The 17,821-nt window shown below is 34.0% G+C and overlaps 1 protein-coding gene across 9 annotated transcripts in view; it reads right to left on the bottom strand.

Annotated features, from left to right (window-relative positions):
* Positions 1-17,821, bottom strand: part of si:ch211-170a17.1 — an 830,126-nt gene that overhangs the window by 367,724 nt on the left and 444,581 nt on the right. For 2 of the 9 annotated variants that reach the window (XR_015507871.1, XR_015507875.1), the window contains one exon: positions 9,257-9,380. The exons of the other annotated variants lie outside the window; for them this stretch is intronic. The gene's annotated coding sequence lies outside the window, so the exon portion shown is untranslated. Of the gene's footprint in view, positions 1-9,256; positions 9,381-17,821 lie in introns of those variants that run through there. 9 annotated transcript variants of the gene reach the window in all.

Raw genomic sequence — 17,821 nt, 5'->3', positions numbered from 1 at the left:
ACTACTCAGTATGTACTGCATTTGTATTTGAAATAACTACACGACTGTAAGAATAGACGTTCTATACAGTATGAACGTCAGTAGTTTGAATAGAACTCAGACGTTCTATATAGTTGGTCATCCAGATACTCCTCACATACTGTTTTTCGACTTCTATGAATTCAGACATACTACTTGGCCTGCATACTTTTTTAGCAAACAACATAGTATGGAAGTATGCGATTTCGCATGCAGCCTTGGTCTGGTTGCATAAACTGCAGAGACTGGTCTTAAAGGGGAAGTATCTGATGTCCAGTGTGTATGTGAAGAAATACCCCATGCACAAATAATGTTTTATAACTCTTTAAAATTGCCCCTTTTTCAGCTTTAATCCTAATTATGCCATTTTGGTGATTGCCGCTTTTAATTCAATGAGATTGTGATATTTTCAAAAGAGTGTGGAGCTACAAATCTCTATGTGTCAGCATAGTGGTAAATTCAAGAACAAAACTAAAATCCTATGCTAAAGAGGGAGAGATCATTAATAATGGTCAGGGCTTTTCCCCTCTGATGACACATATAAACTGGGAGAATGTCAATCAAAGGGTTCCTGCAGTTTTTTTTTCTTTTTTTTTTATGATAGGTCCCCTAAAAGTAAGTCACCATGTTTATATTTTGTATTGCTCCCCAAGACTGGTCATAACTTTCTGCAATACAATCCAATGCAAGGTCAGTCTACTTTGTAAGACATGTAATGTTGTAAGTCTTAACCTAGTGTCTATGTTTATGTAACTGCAGATGCAAAACAATCAAATCCATAAGTATTTCATCTATTTACTAAACAGCAATATTGAGCAGGATTTTCAACATGTAAAATCCATCTGTTGGTAAGGCCACTCAGTACTTTACTTCAGAAATATAACCTTCAATTTCAGAATTTCAGTCACACTTTTCTCACATATGTGCTGGTGCAAATTATACAGTGGGAAATGTGTGAGAAGCATCACAAAGTTTTTAGCAGCAATGCTGTTTGTCAGTCTTCTGTCACGCCATGCCATGCACGTTATTAGATTTATGTATTTGCACCTCTTAATAAGAAGGATCTGTGTGTTAGCGTTTCTTCCTCCTTATGTTAAATTGCTCAACTGCAAATTGTTCCAGGTACAATCAGCTTCAATCTCTAAACGACAAACTTTCTTTTATTCCATGTGCTCTTAAATTGTTTCTAAATGACATTCATGATCATGACTATGATGATATTGACTCAATGGTGATTGCTTGTAATTTGCTATGATTTGATGACCCATTTAATGATGTTGATTGTTATGTTTGGTAGGGGATTTTGCTGAATCCTACTTTGGAATTAAACCTCTTAAACATGCATACTAGAGAACTCTTAAGCATTGGATTGGAATTCAGATGTATTTTATCGATCGCAATTATTTCAAAAAAATATTTTGAGTCTAGATATGTGACTTCTGTGTGTGCATTAGAAAATGAAACAGAGTGAAGCAGGAAGAGAGAAGCGTTCTCACGGGCCCAGTCTTCCTAGTATGTGATAATGGGGCCTGTAATGCACTATGTGTTCTTACTAATGGAAGCAGAGAGAGCTTGGTGGTGCTGAAAAATGAGACACGCTAAAAGCAGAGGGCAAAAAAGACATATACAATTACCTGTTCAATTCACACATAAAAAAAAATAAAAAAAACGAGTAGTGCTGGCACGACAACATAATTCCATAGTGGATAAATACAGTAGGGAGTCAAACAAAGCAAAAAAATTAAAATAATTGCAAATAAAAACAAATAAATAATAATTATATTGGCTAATTAGTCAGATTTTACCAAGTAGCACATGTTCTTGGATAAACATCTATGTTGATTCTGGAACATTTCAATCAGCCAATCAGATTTGAAGGACAAGTTATCAGTTTTTGTTATGTTTGTTAAGGCTTACAATTAGGGTTATGAGCATCTGTTATGATCACCAGCAATCTAGCAGTTGCAGATCGCTGGAGAGCTACAATTCAGTCACTGAAATAAACTAGAACTCCCAATATGCACCTTACACACACCAGTTCTGGAATACCGATGATTGCACCCACACAGCTGGAAGCTCATCAGAGACTGATTACATGAACTATTTATACTGCTCTCATTCACACACATTGCTGAGTCTTGTTTATGTTTAGAGCATCACATAAGCATTTTTGAGCTTTGTTTTGTTTATTGTTCCTGTTGTTTTGCCACCTGTCCTGACCTTTTGCCTGTTACTATGACAAAGAATTTTGGATTACCTTTATGCTTCTGTTTTTGGCTACTGCAAAAACTAATCAAAATAAGCAGCTCAGCTCTCAAAACATAAGTGGTAAGTGTATTTATGCACACACACACACACACACACACACACACACACACACACACACACACACACACACACACACACACACACACACACACACACACACACACATTATAATCTGCTGTTTTACTCCATATAAAAGTTTTTTCACAGGCCTACCTAAAGGGTTAAAGCTGCCAACTGATGATCAACAGTAAAAATGACACATTTACCTCTTACCAACAGGGAAAACTACCAACAATCAATCATGGGTGCATGATTATATGCTGTCATGGCTTTGCAATCAAAAACTGTGATTATAATGGAAGTCAATGAGGCACAAACAGCCACAAAGGTAGTCAATTTGAACAGTACACAAGGGTTAAATCGATTGAATCGATCTAATATTTGCAAATCCTAACATGACTCCTAGCACATGAACTGAGCATAAATTAAACAACCCGAATCTCAAAGCTGAGTTAATGTTTAAGTTCCTGAGCAAAACAGCCCTGCGGTGCAAGCAAGCACTCAGTCACAACCAGCACCAAAAAACAACATTAGCGCTTTAATTCTTTTAACCTAATTACAGGATGCCAAAAATAAATGGTAAAGTACGTCACGTCCGACTTGTGTTGTCTCCTTTTATTAGCGAACCGGATTCCCCCTTCAGCAAACGCAAATATTAAATATGCATGCGACCGATTAACTGAGCCAAATGCGGTTTAATGTCAAGATGTAAAAGTCCGCCCCTGGTAAATGATGTGATGTGACCCCATCAGTCAGCAAAGCCAACCGCATCATGAACTTCAGCTCTCGGTGACTCAATGCTTTATGACACACACAATCTGCAATGTCCTCATGTCTGGATGCAGGCAAACGAACAGCTTTTCATAAGCCAATCAGCTATCAGTCACTTTTCTTTTATTTGTTTATGTTCACTTTTTTCCATATCTGAAGCCATTATGCTGTTTTCATCAGCAGAATGCAGCGCTTGGTAACACTGTCTGCTAGACTGTATAAATGAAAAGTGAAATAGTAATTTACTCAGGATGAGAGGTCTGTAGTACTGAGTGGGGAATCGTGTGGACATTAACCAGCTCAGTGGGCACAACGTCGCTGCCTCGCAAATGACCCATTCTAATAAATGCATTATCATAAATAGTAAGTGACTTGTACACCATGGAAATGGATAACCTTAGTTTGGCTCGCAAAATAAATAAATAAATAAATAAAACCAGTCGCACTGCTGGCTGATTGTTTCATTGTGGGCTGGTGTATTCATAGTCAAGTAAAGAATCGTATCCCTGTATTATGTCATCCTGCAGGTCTGTTACATAACTGCTGCTGCTGCTGAAAACATACATCAGTTCTATTATTAAGTGGCACTTCTGTATTTGGTGCCAATATAATTAATCAAATTAAACTGATATAAAAAAAGGGAATTGCTTTGAGAATAATCAGTATTCAATACATTAAAATAAATGTAATGCAACTTATTTTCTTAGAATAAAATAAACAATACATTTCTTGGCATAAACATCCACATAGAAGTAAAAATTATGTTATGTGTTAATTTTATGCACATTTTATTAAAAACAAGTCAAATTATATATATATAAATACAGTTCAGTATATATACAGTTTAGTTAAAGTCAAAATTATTAGCCCTACTGAATTATTAGCCCCCTGTATATTTTTTCTCCCCCAATTTCTATTTAACGGAGAGAAGATTTTGTCAACACATTTTTTAACATAATAGTTTTAATAACTTTTTTTTGAACAACTGATTTATTTTTATCTTTGCCATGACGACAGTAAATTATATTTTACTAAATATTTTTCAGGACACTTCTATACAGCTCAAAGTGATATCTAAAGGCAGAAATAGGTTAACTAGGTTAACTAGGCAGGTTAGAGTATTTAGGCAAGTTAATGTATAACAATGGTTTGTTCTGTAGACTATTGAAAAAAAAATAAAAAATTTTAAAGGGGCTAAAAATTTTGACCTTAAATTTTTTTTAAATAAAATTTAAAACTGCTTTTATTCTAGCCGAAATAACACTTTCTCTGGGGGAAAAAAAAAACAAACAGTTTTTTTTTTATTTATTTTTTATAGGAAATACTGTAAAAATGTCCTTGCTCTGTTAAACATCATTTGGAAAATAAAAAAATAAAAAATAAAAGAAAATCTAAAAAAAGAAGAAAATTTTAAAAAAGAAAAGAAAAAGGGGGCTGATAAGTCTGACCTCAACTAATAAATATAAACTTGAATACAATCAAATTCATAGTATGTTAATTGTATTAATACAAAATAAAAAATTTTTTATTAAATCCTGATACTGGAAGTACTGTAACATCAGAACAAGTACATTTTGTTAAACTGACTTTTGCTTATGTATTGTTATTATTATATTTTTATTACTATTTTTTTATATTACATTTTTTTTTCATTCATAGGTTTTTTTTTATTCATTTATTTATTTTCAATGAGGTATACGCACAGGTAGTGATTTTTAGCCTATGATAAACTTCCAGTGAAAGCTTAATGAGACTATTTTCAATTTCATAAGGTTCCTTTTACCACATCGATGTTGTAATGATATTATAATACATTCAGTTAAATAGAATAAATAAATAAAAATAAACTGTCTTATTTTAAAGACATGGCGGGAGAAAATGTCGTTTAATGCAGTGCTTCTTGTCCGGTTTGAGACTCACTTTATATCGTATATCTATCATGCTGTAATAATCGTTGATTTTTAAAGAAATCAGCCCTTAAATATGGCCATTTTATAATGGAAAGACAGGCTACCGGAAGCGCTGAAGCTGGCTGAAATTAAAAGCCTGTGTGCATATACCGCATTATTCTGTATACTACTATAGTTACATTTCTTTTAGAGAATATTTGTTTTAAAAAAACTGCTAGGAAATGAATTAGTTAATAGAATATGTCTTTTTTTTTTATGAAATAATGAATAAAGCTAAAGTTCAACATAAATTATCCACTACTGTTAAACATATTGGGAGGAGTAGGCATTATTACAAATTATACTATTTCATTTTAATTCACCCCAATTTGGACATTAATAAAATCCAAATCAGAATGTCAAATCAGAATATAAAAAAATAGATTATAATATGCACATAATCACTTAATATTACTGCTTTTACTTAACTTTTGAGCATACAAATTAAGTCTTGGTGAGCATGAAAACTCTCCTTTCAAATTAAAATACAATTTAACTCAGAATGTGTAGTGTGAAAGTGTGTGAGAGTGATGGTGTAAAAATGAATAAGAGTTTTCACTTTATCCGAATACTTCGCAGACAGTCCTGCATCATGCAGAGAATGCCAGAGATTTTGACTGCAAAGCTTAACATGATGTAAGTTAGAAGAAACGGGGACCATGCAACCGGGTCAAATTTTAGTTGGATAACAACCGTCAGTATGGCTAAAATAACAAGTTAAGTGTTCCCACTGTTTATTATGTGAAGAGTTCAGGCTATTTTCATGCCCCCCTCTGTAAAGTCCGCACGGGTCAGCAAACAATAGCAGAGCCAAATCTAAGAGCCATGCTCCTTCAAACAACGGGAGCTGTCCAGAGTGCTGAAATCTGAAAATATGTAGCTGTTTTCTCACTGTGAAGCCTGCGTCACTTCAAACAACTTTCTTTACTAAAAAATGGAGGTTTTCGGTTCAACATCATGTTTTTAGGTTACACTGTGCTTTTGGACAGTCCAGATTTAGAAATAGATAGAAGTAAATATTTTCAGTGATATGTGAACGTTGCACTGTGGCTCAATGGTTAGCACTGTCATCCCACAACAAGAAGGTGGCTAGTTTGAGCCCCAGCTGGTCAAGTTGACATTTCCGTGTGGAGTTTGCATGTTCTTCACGTGGATTTCCTCTGAGTGTCCCACAGAGTCCAAACACATGCGTTATAGATGAATTAAATAAACTTAATTGGCCACAGTGTGTGTGTGTGAATGTGAGAGTGTATGGGTGTTTCTGAGTAATGGGTGGCAGCTGGAAGGGCATCTGCTGTCTAAAAATATGCTGGATAAATTGGCGGTTCATTCTGCTGTGGTGACCCCTAATGAATAAAGGGACTAAGCCGAAGGAAAATTGATGAATTATTGAATGTCAACATTGCACTGTGCATTTTATATTGTTTGTGTTTGGTTTGGCGAAGCAGTGGCACAGTAGGTAGTGCTGTCGCATCACAGCAAGAAGATCGCTGGGTCGCTGGTTTGAGCCTCGGCTCAGTTGGTGTTTCTGTGTGAAGTTTGCATGTTCTCCCTGCGTTCGCGTGGGTTTCCTCCGGGTGCTCTGGTTTCCCCCACAGACCAAAGACATGCGGTACAGATGAATTGGGTAGCCTAAATTGTCCGTAGTGTATGAGTGTGTGCGTTAATATGTGTGTGGATGTTCCCAGAGATGGGTTGCGGCTGGAAGGCGGTTCATTCTGCTGTGGCAAAGGGACTAAGCTGACAAGAAAATGAATGAATGAATGAATGTGTTTAGTTTGGCTTTAAATATTAATAAATGAAAATAAAAATCTATTTAAAAAAAAGTTTTTGCTTAATTTTATTATTTACTTCTACAATTGATTATAATAATAATGCCAGATGAATAAACTGTCATGGTTCATATATACGTGTTCTGCCTTTTTTTTTTTTTTTACCTTTCCTTGATAGCGTGTGCTCCTGTCAGCTGACTAATCTGAAGGGCCACCTACAAACTATTATTGAGACCTACTTAAGAACTCTGTTTTTCACCTTTCGGCATTCAGTCGTTCATGTTTGTTCCTGTGTTTCAGGTCTCGTTCTGCTGTCCTCCCGGATATGTGAGTTAGCTTGTGTCCCATGCTACCAGAGTTGCCATCAGCCTTTGTTCCTTGTTTATTGTAGCGTGCAATTCAGCTAATAAACTTTTACTTGCATTTGGATCCATTTACACCTCATCCTTGTGACATAAACACATGCATTTTTCATGTCTTATAGGGATATTCCATAGATTTTGCAAAGATTTTATTGTACAAATTGTATACGACATCTTCTAACAAAATAGCAAAATATTCTTGTTTTTTGATTTGTGATAAGATTATTTTGCCCCATTGGCAGATTATTTAGCTTGATTTGAGGAAAAAACTCATTTCATTTTGGCATATTATTTCTTAAAACAAGACAATATGTTTCGCTTCTTGATTTAAGAACTTTTAGATATTTGGACTAGAAACAAGACAAAAAAAATCTCAGTAAGAAATGAGTTCAGAAATGAATTTAATGTCAAGCATAATTTTCAAGCATAATAATTCAGCTTCAGAATTATGATTTTTTTGTATTTTGATGCAATCACTTTATTGGCATTAACGACAAGGACAAATTCAACCGTTCCAAGTCTAACCAAAATTGAGCATTTTAACCAACAGTAGACCTACACAAATAGACCTAATATTATTGTTGCTGTTTTACCTTATTTTTGAGAATAACAATAAAAGCCGACTCATTATAACCTTTATTTTACATCTACAGAATCGTGTGTGTATATGTATTGTATAATCACTTTTCAATTGTATTCATTGTTTATGTAATCTGCAGTGCTTTGGCAATCCTTGAATTGAATTGAATTGAATTGAATTGAATTGAATTGAATTGAATTGAATTGAATTGAATTGATTTGATAGAGAGAAAAAAAAAATACCACACTACACTCTCCAGTGTTTTAAGCTCTTTTTTTTATCCAAGATCACATAACATGAAACCAACATGAAACTAAGCACCGCTGAGACTCAACTCAAGGAATATTATAGAAAAGCAGTGGTATGGTAAGTTATAAGAGCACACACCGTCACACTTTCATTCAGCAGTCAGCGAGCGCTAATCATTCCTTCAAATAACCTTCACATCAGGTAGGCTAGAGCCAGCGCTGCTAGGCTGCCTTTTGTGACAGAGAATTTCTTTTTTTTTTCATTGTGCTGTGAAGTTAAGATGGTTTTCAAAGAGCTCCTGAGACTGAATGAGATTTCAGCTTCCTTTCCTTTGCTCTATTTTGCCCTACAGAAACATCTATTCAGATCTGAAGGACAACATTCTTCAATCTAGCCATCAGTTGCTGGTTTCGCCAAGCCGCCTGTCTAGCTGTCTACTAGTCAAGGCCTTGATTTCACAGGTAAGAAGCTGCTGGAGTCTCATCACTGATTTTCCACTTTACCACTTTCAGGGACCAGTGCAGGTGTCACGTTTTGACGCACAAATACAGTGTCCTTCACTGATATTGGCAGCCTTGGACAAAACTAAAAACTAATGTCTTTATATGTTTTAGTTTGTGGACTTTTGTTCAAACTATTAACAAAAGCATAGCTATAATTATAAAATGAACAACTGCAAACCACAGTTTTATTAAAAATCAATATATGTGAGTGATATATTTTATATTAAGGACTATCCTGTTTATTTTGTACAGTTATTAACACACTTAGGGTGTACAGTATAAAAGTCCCTTTTATATATGTTATATGTATGATTCTTGCTATATAAAAAACATTAAATAAGCCATTAGGCACTCATAAAGTGCTAATTTTCAGCTTTAGTTTTTTGGTAGAATTTATGCAACAATGGCTCAATGTGATTATGTACCTCCGTCTTCATTTCTGGGGAATTATGTAGCTAAACTCCATCCTGGAGGGCCGGTGTCCTGCAGATTTTAGCTCCAACTTGCCTTAACGCACCTGCAAGGATGTTTCTAGAAAGCCTAGTAAGAGCTTGATTAGCCAGGCCAAGTATGTCTGATTGAAGTTGGAGCTAAAATCTACAGGATACCAAACCCTGAGGACCGAAATCATGAACCCCTGTTCTAAAGAAATATTATATTGTAAGAAATTGCTTTATTGCAATACTCAACAATACTGCATATTTCCACATTTCTCTTCACTTCACTGCTTAATTTACCATATTCATTTACCAAAGGTGTTATTAATATTACAATGTAAAAATTGCTGTAAAATTCACTGGTGTCATGTGAGGACGCTGGTCGTCAATGTTAGGGATCCACAGGCAGGTCTATTAAAGATAATTATCTTATGAATGGTCAGCTCAGTTGTCAAACCACATAAATAAAGCAGCAAAGCAAGGGTCAAACATGGCAAGGCAAGAAAAAAATGTTTGGTAATGCTCACAATACAGCTAAGCAAGACTCAGCCCAAATATGTATGTGTGCTGTTTATATAGTCCTTGAATCAGTCCATGTATAGCTTCAGCTGTGTGTGTTTGCAAGCAGTGCAAAACAGGAACCGCTGTGTGCGAGATGTATGCTGTGAGTTGCAGTTCTTTAATGTGGTGTTTGTGTAGTTGAAATTGTGACAACTGGCAATTTTGGTTGCCAGTTATACTGTAAAATGTAGACGAGCACTGTAAATTAACAATTACAATTGTGTTGTAGTTTTATAGCACAATAATAATGAATAATTTATAATGCGCTTGTACATTTTAAAGTAATTCTGTCATTTTTGACAGTATTACTGGCAATTTTGACAGTATTACTGGCAAAATTTACAAGCGCACTGTAAATTAACAAATGAAAATTCAGATGCAAAGTGCCTCCTGAAATATCTGTATAAAATTAGCATCTTTCCCAGCCTCTTTTAATTATGTCCTTTATTTTACTTTAAAGGGAATGAAAAAAACTACTCATTGCCATGAACTACAGTTTTAAAGAGAACATTTTAGATGGCACTAAACTCTTCAAATACAACAATGCTGTAAAACCACAGCACAATTGTAACTGTAAATTTACAGTGCACTTGTAAATTTTCCACTATTACTGGGAACCAAAATTGCCAGTAATACTGTAAATGGACAGCGTAGTTTTTTTTTCCAGTGTAGTAAATAGGGCTGGCCGATAAAATCGTATCGATATTTATTGATGGAACACCATTGTCAAAATGGCTAAAAACAAAATCGGGTGTGAAGCTTTGATATAAAGCACTAAAGTTTTATTAAAATGCAGCTGCTGAGTGCGCGCGTTGGAAGCAATGCCAATAAGCTTAGGGTGTAAGTTTGACATTTCCAATGGAGGCATGCGATGCGCACATGTTGTGCAAGCGGCCCACATATGACTCACGCACATTTTCCAGCCACACCTATTTGAAAACATCACAACTTTTCCGAATTTGCAAGCGCACCATGATTCATATTAGTATAACTCCCCAATCTGCTTGACATTTTTACAGAATAAACACATTTTAATAATAACGCCAATTACCTCAGACAAACACAGCACACCCAAACAGTGCAGGGCTTTTTACTTTGCTCCATAAACCTGTCATCCTCTGAGAAAATGATTGATGGTTGCTTAGTTAAGAGAGACGCTTGCCACTTCAGGTCAGATTAACAACACATGCGAAAATGAGAAGCAGTGAGGAGATTGTAAATAAAAATAGTGTTGTCCCTAGATTGGCTTTTTGGTTCCTTTTCCTGTGCATCATATAGCCAGTAGCACTCCAACTGACAGAGGTTTTAACATAATGATAATGAAGTCATCCAACTTCACAGTTTTTAATGTTCAGTATGTGTTTAAATAATGATGGCTGGTTCCTTTACCTGAAAGCTCAGATTTGATTAACATAATTTGTTTTGTTAATAGAGTTTGATGTTTGCTGTATTATTATTATTATTATTATTATTATTATTATTATTATTATTATTATTATTCAGATGTTGATCTACCTTAGTTGCACACATTTTGTAACATTTTCTTGTTCAAGTTTAAGAGTCTCTTTATATTATAAAGAGATCAGATATTTAGTTTAAATATTTTTGTTTCTGACTATTTAAACTATTTTCCTTAGTAATGTTGGTAAATTAAAATAAAGTGGTTAAATAAAAACAAATCATAATCATCCTTAATGTATTCATAACAAATGTTCAATAATTATTGATATCGAATGATATGAAACATTATATTGTGATATTTTGCAATATCACCCAGCTCTAGTAGTGAAGAGCACTGAATCTGCTCTTTATCAATTATACAGTGATATGATGAACGGCATGATGATTTCCATTCTAGATGAAAACCATTCAAAAACCCGTGCACCATGAAAAGCGCAAAAATCAGCACAAATATGAGCCATCACACCACACAGGGTGAGTAATCACGGCCGAAACACGTTCCGCTACCCCGACACAAGCGTTCTGATTGCGGGACCGGTGCTGAATGGGGTTGCTGGCGTTTGCTGCGTCATCTCAAGTGTAAAAGTAGCTTTCAGGTGGAAGCGGTCAATCTGAAAGAGTTCACAGAGCGAATGCATTTTCTGGGACACGGGCCTTTCCGCTCTCATTCTGTAATCACTCTTACGAACATGACTTAATTAAACCATCAGATCAGCTAGCACAGAATGCAGCCGAGTCCTCTGCAAATTAAAAAGAAATTAGGATGGCAGATGTGTCTTTAATGACTTAATCATGCCTCTATATTGAATCTATTAAAACATACAGGGTGTAATATTGCTCTCAAATATTCCTTAGCCGCTGCTGTGAATGCGTGGGCGAAAAATAGATGCGATTGGTGGGAGAAAAAAAAATAAGTGACAATGTGTCATGCAAATACAGCACAAGGCCAATTATTTTGGGCTTCAACATCTGTTAAAAAGTTTTTTGTTGTTGTTTTTTTTTTGTTTTAAATGAAAAATTAAGAGAGGGAATTGGCAGGGAGAGTAATGTGCTAAATGAAAAAAAAAGAAACATGTACAGTAACTGTTCCTAACCTTGTTTTTAAAGGTTGGTATAGCATTACTGACAAAAATATATGACTTTTAAAGTTGTGCATCAGTTTGAATTGAATTCAAAAAGTAATTAGGGCGACGCAGTGACGCAGTAGGTAGTGCTGTCGCCTCACAGCAAGAAGGTCACGGGTTTAAGCCTTGGCTGGGTTAGTTGGCATTTATTTGTGGAGTTTGCATGTTTTACCTGCGTTCACGTAGGTTTCCTCCAGGTGCTCCAGGTCAATTGGGTATGCTAAATTGTGTATGAGTGTGTATGAGTGTGTGCGTATATGTTTCCCAGAGATGGGTTGCGGCTGGAAGGGCATCCGCTGCATAAAAACGTGCTGGATAAGTTGGCGGTTCATTCCGCTGTGGCGACCCCGAATTAATAAAGGGACTAAGTCAACAAGAAAATGAATGAAGGAAGTAATTTATTGCAGTTTAAACTTTAAACGGACAGACAGACAGACAGACAGACCGATGATAGATAGATAGATAGATAGATAGATAGATAGATAGATAGATAGATAGATAGATAGATAGATAGATAGATAGATAGATAGATAGATAGATAGATAGATAGATAGATAGATAGATAGATAGATAGATAGATAGATAGATGGGAGATGTGGGAGAAATTAAAATAAATAAAATGTAGATGTTAGTTTCAGTCTGTTAGTTTTAGGGACATATACATGTTGGTGTGCTCCAAAACAGTAACAACATTTGCGTATAGCTGTTATAAACAAATATAAACGTGTAAAGTTTGCAGTTTGTCACTTCCATCTAAATGGAGCAGCGTTTTTTTTATTTTTATTTTTTTTCACATCACCTCACACTTCAGTTTCTTTCAAATCTTGACCAATCAAATGCTCTCCAGTATCTGACATGCCCAACTCTTCAAGACACTTCTCCTTTGCTTTCCATTTGATGCCCGTGAGCTCAACCACCTTCACTGGCAGAGCTGTCATAAAAACAAAATGCTATTGGCTGCTTTTTAAAAAGGGGAGGAGCTACTCTACACCCCACCCCCTCTTATTTTTTCAGTTGAGATTACGTCAATAAAATTTAATAAAATTTAATAAAAATGCACATTTTAAAGCACTTCAAGAGACCTTTAGGTTACAACTAAGATGATTAGCTCAATAAACAACTAACTAGCTGCTTGTTATAGTTATAATGCAGTAGTTGTGTTTAGGTATTGGGTAGGATTAGGGATATAGAATAAAATTATACTTTAAAAAAAACTCAATTATAGGCAGGTAATAACGCAGTAGTTAATAGCATAAATTGTTACTTAAACCAAAGTGTTACCTAATTAATGCATAAATTATTGCATTGTGTTTTTTGACCTTGCATGCATGTCAGTTTGTTTGTTACAACACCCCATACAAAAATATGAACTTTTTATAATCCATTAAAAGGAGCACGTTCAGACCTGTGCGTAATTGTAGCACGGCTAAATTAGGAGGTAAAATTGAGAGTGCCAGCACTCCTCTGATGAGCCTGAGAGAGAGGAGCGTGAGAGCTCTCTACATCTACTGCATTAGGAAACAAATGAAAGGATGAAACAGATGAGAGCACACAGGCTTATCAAGAGATCGAATGCTAAAAATATGAGAGAGAGAGAGAGAGAGAGAGCAGCGACTAAATGCCTTATTTTAGTTTGCCTCGAGGTAATGAGTTTTCCTCTCCTTAAGGTAAGACACTACAGGCAAAAGCAGCTCAAATTTGGATTTTGTGATTTTTGGCTTTTCATAAAGTGTCTTTTTTGTAAAGAAAAATGTAAAGCTAAATGTTTTTAATGCAAATGACTGTTGTCTGTTTATTCATGACAATTTTCTTTCGTATAATGTTATTATTAGTAGTAGTATTATTTATTATATGCATTTTTATATTTGTTTCATTAAAAGCAAGCTAAAATTTGCCCACCTGTCAAGTTTTAGACCATATAGGGCAGAGCATTGGTATTTGGAAATAGTTGTTTATTTATTTGTTTTCTGGAATATAGAACTCAATTTAGAAATAGTTTTGAAACAAATCTTTGCGCTTAACAAGCCAAACTATTTTGTAGGCTAATGGATGTCTTTGCATACAACAATGTCCTTATCCACGAGACAGAAAGCGAAAGTTACGAATGAGGAGGCTCATTCTCATGCTGCAGATGCTCTGTTTAACTGTTTTCTCAAAAGTAAATTGCTCAGTTTTTCCACTTACAATGTCCACTATGTAAATAGCAAATGTGATATGGCGCGAATGACTCTTAAAGGGAATATAAGATGAGACTCTGATTGGTTTTAAAACACCCCCATAACTCATTAAGAGAACAAGCTCAACCGTGTTAGACCATGCGCCATGGCGCAAAGGGATTTTTCCATCGTTAAAACAGTAAAAGTGGATTCGGACATACCCTTATTGCTTTTGTGCCCTGCACTTTGGACTTTGCGCCTTGATCATCAAAATAGAGCCCAAGTGTGTGTTTTTTCTTCTTCTTTTTTTTGTAAAGAAAACTGTAAAGTTAAATGTTTTTATTGCAAATAAAACATCTCAAATGCACTTTTGAGTGTTTCTTTTGTCATTCATTATGAAGCACAGTTGAATTTCAATTTTGTGCTTTCAGGCTTTTAATTGTTTTTTCTTTTGTAACGTTCAATGTTTTGCATGTTTAATTGCAAATAAAAATCTAAAATACACTTTTAAGTGTTTTGTTTGTCACACATTATCTGTAAAGCACAGTTTTATTTGGATTTTGTGATTTTTGGATTTTCATGAAGTGTTTTGTTTGCAAAGAATAAAGTTCAATGTTTATATTTGCAAATAAAAAAAAAATTAAAATACACTTTTGAGTGTTTCTTTTGTCATACTTTATCAGTGTGAGTCTACATATTTTAATTGTTTACATATTCACATTGTAAAGGCCATTTTCTCAAAAACAAACGTTTGTGTTTGTGCAAATCTCTACTTCAGCATCACCTACACTAAACATCACACTTTTATTCATATCTGTATTCTGAAAGTTCGTACATCTAGATATACAATCATACATAACACTTAATTACAACATTTTATACTTCAAAAACTATGACAAAAAAAAATCTGGCTGTTTGCAGTGTTTTAAACCTATAGAGTTATATATAAAAAAAAAAAATGTTTCAGGTTTGCCTCTAATGTGTCATACAAATCTTTGAACATTACTTCATCCAGCATTCAGATCTGAGTGCTAGCAATATATGCAAACGAGTGTATAATTATTAAAATAATGCATCATTTGCATATTAAAAACACTTCAAAACACTGTTTGCAGTGTTTACAGAACTGTGGAGTGATAAAAAACGTAAGGTTTGTAATAATTTTTTCCTTTTGTGTTTTAAAAAATAATTGAAGAATTTGCTAGCAATATATGCAAATTAGTGTATACTTAATAGCAAAAATACCTCATGTGCATATTCAAAACAATTGTAATAGTAAAATGTGTGCAATTCTCAATGTGTTTGCAGTGTTTTCAAAATTTTATAATGATAAAAAAAGTTTTGGGTTGTAAAAACTTTTGCCTCAAACATGTCATTAAAATGAATCAATAATTTTAAAGAAGACTTCTTTCAGCGTTCATGTTTGTGTGCTAGTAATATATGCAAATGAGTGTATACTTAATAAAATAATGCCTCATTTGCATATTTAAAACACTTTAGAAAACTTGTATTACAAAACAAAAATGTTTGCAATTCCTAATGAGATCAAACAGCTGGTGATGTATGGAAAGGAAAAACAAACCCTTGTAACTTATTTACTACCGCCTCGTTCACAATCACATGAAGAAGTAATTTTTGCAGCACGTCCCTCGCTGAACTACAAATCTAAAACGTGACAGGAACCGTAAGCAGCCGGAGCGTGCATGCGCCGAGTTCCACTAGCGGATGTTGGCATTTGAAACTGGGCATTTAAACATGTGGAGATGACGTGTTTGACACCTCCGAGTAATTTCATCTCTCATGTGCCCTTTGGGGAGAAAATGTCATACTGACACAGCGGATCAGGAGGAAGGAGAACAGAGGAGAAACAAGACTTTATATGAAGAAGGTTAGGGAAAGGCATTTAGTTCCAGCTCTGTTGTTACGCTTGCTCTAGAATTCAGTTTTTATTAGCAGAAAACAAACATGTGCCACAATCTAGAGTGCTTCTTTAATATGATTATAACAGTACACTTACAACAGTACTATATATATATATATATATATATATATATATATATATATATATATATATATATATATATATATATATATATATATATATATATATATATATATATATATATATATATATATATTTATTTTTATTTTATTTTTTTCTGCGGGCCCATTCTGGCAAAATAATAAAAAAAAACATCAATACTCCTATATAATAGTATCAGTAATAGTAATATGCACAATATCATCTACAATCAATGCAGTGATCAATTATTGTTGTTATTGTTTTATAATTCATCAATTATATTTTTTCATTATAATTATCTTTATTTTTTTTTTACAACAAAATTATAACAACTTAAACATTAAGGTCTTTGCACACTGAATATGAAAATGTTGTACAAGATTTTCATATGTTAAAAATACATTTGATTCTTTGTTGTGCCATTCACTTTACATACAGCCACCGAAAATTTCATTTGTCATGAAACTCTGATTGGTTTATCCTTGATTTATTTTTTTTTATAGATTTTTGCATCTCTAAAAAGCTCTTTTTTGAGGTGATTTGACACTTCAGCGTCACCGTACAAGTGTGTGTGTCCATACTAGGGTTGCACGATATTAAAAAACTCTGACATTGTGATTTTTTGTTTTGACATGATATATATTGTGATATGAATCAAATTTCACCAGATGATTTGAACAGTTTTATTTGAAAAGATTGCATTCATTTAGATGACTGGGATGATCAAGTCTATGCATAAATTATAATAAATTACAAGCCAAAATAAATTAATTAATTAACTAATTAATTAATTAATAAACAGAGCTTTATGGTTTGCAGGGGAGTCTAACGGTATTTAGGTACAGACAAGTACGATCAAATGTAAAATAACATTGCCATCATTTTAGAAATAATATTTTTTTTAAATAAAACTTTATAATATCTTTATCTTTTAATCTTTAATAATCTAGAGCTGCATAATATATCATTTCAGCCTCAATATCACAATGTGTCAATCTCACATGACAGGATTTTAATATAGTTGACAACAGAAGCAGCACCCTTGCACACATATTATACTTAGACCTGCTATGTTGTGGGCTGTTGCATCTGTACTTGAGGATGGAAAGATGAAAGTGGTCTTGTGTGCTCATGTATCTTTGGTTGAGTTTTAATTGCACAATATTTATTCAGATGATTTTGAATCTGGCACCTAACCAATATCCTTATTTAAAAAAAAAAAAAAAAACTAAAACTAACACTGAAACTAATAAAAACTAAGCTAAAACTAAGCACTTTTAAAACATAGAAACTAATAAAAACTAGTAAATCTGCCTCTAAAAATGAAAACTAACTGCATTTGAAAATGAAAAGTCAAAACGAAAAGAAAACTAAGACTAAAGAAAAATCCAAAACTATTATAACCTTGGATTGAACTCAATGTGCAAGGTTTGTTCATGTCAAACTTTTTTTTAGAATACAAATATGAAAAGAAAAAAATACACATACCAAAATACACCAAAACTTCAGCATGCAAAGAGCTGTAGT

This window comes from Danio rerio, chromosome 14 (genome assembly GCF_052040795.2).
Source record: "Danio rerio strain M-AB ecotype USA chromosome 14, GRCz13ab, whole genome shotgun sequence".
In the NCBI taxonomy this organism is placed as follows: Eukaryota; Metazoa; Chordata; class Actinopteri; order Cypriniformes; family Danionidae; genus Danio; species Danio rerio.
This window is presented reverse-complemented; position numbering and strand designations above follow the sequence as displayed.